The sequence below is a fragment of the Pteropus vampyrus genome, unplaced genomic scaffold (genome assembly GCF_000151845.1).
Source record: "Pteropus vampyrus isolate Shadow unplaced genomic scaffold, Pvam_2.0 Scaffold8, whole genome shotgun sequence".
Lineage (NCBI taxonomy): Eukaryota > Metazoa > Chordata > Mammalia > Chiroptera > Pteropodidae > Pteropus > Pteropus vampyrus.
In genome coordinates this window covers 713,541-714,120 of record NW_011888789.1, presented here as the reverse complement: position 1 = coordinate 714,120, position 580 = coordinate 713,541, and positions in this window count along the sequence as shown.

The window sequence follows — 580 nt, the reverse complement described above, 5'->3', positions numbered from 1 at the left end:
GGCCTTTATTATGTTAAGGTACTTTCCTTCTATACCGATTTTGCTGTTTTGGTCATAAATGGATGCTGTATCTTGTCGAAGGCTTTTTCCGCATCTATTGATATGATCATATGATTCTTATTTTTTAATTTGTTTATGTGGTATATCACATTAATCAATTTGCGTATGTTGAGTCATCCCTGTGCATTTGGGATGAAGCCCACTTGGTCGTGGTATATAATCTTAATATATTGCTGAATTCGGTTCGCTAGTATCTTATTTAGGATTTTTTCATCTGTGTTCATGAGAGATATTGGTCTGTAGTTTTCTTTTTTGTGTGTTATCCTTACCAGGTTTTGGTATCAGGGTAATATTGGCCTCATAAAATGAGTTGGGAAGTATTGCCTCCTCTTCGAGTTTTTGGCAGTGTTTGAGGAGAATAGGTATGAAATCTTCTTTGAATGTATGGTGGAATTCACTGGTAAAGCCATCTGGTCCTAGACTGTTACTTTTTGGTAGGTTTTTGATGATTGTTTCAATTTCCATAATGCTGATTGGTCTATTTAGATTTTCCAGTTCTTCTTGATTCAATCTAGGAAGA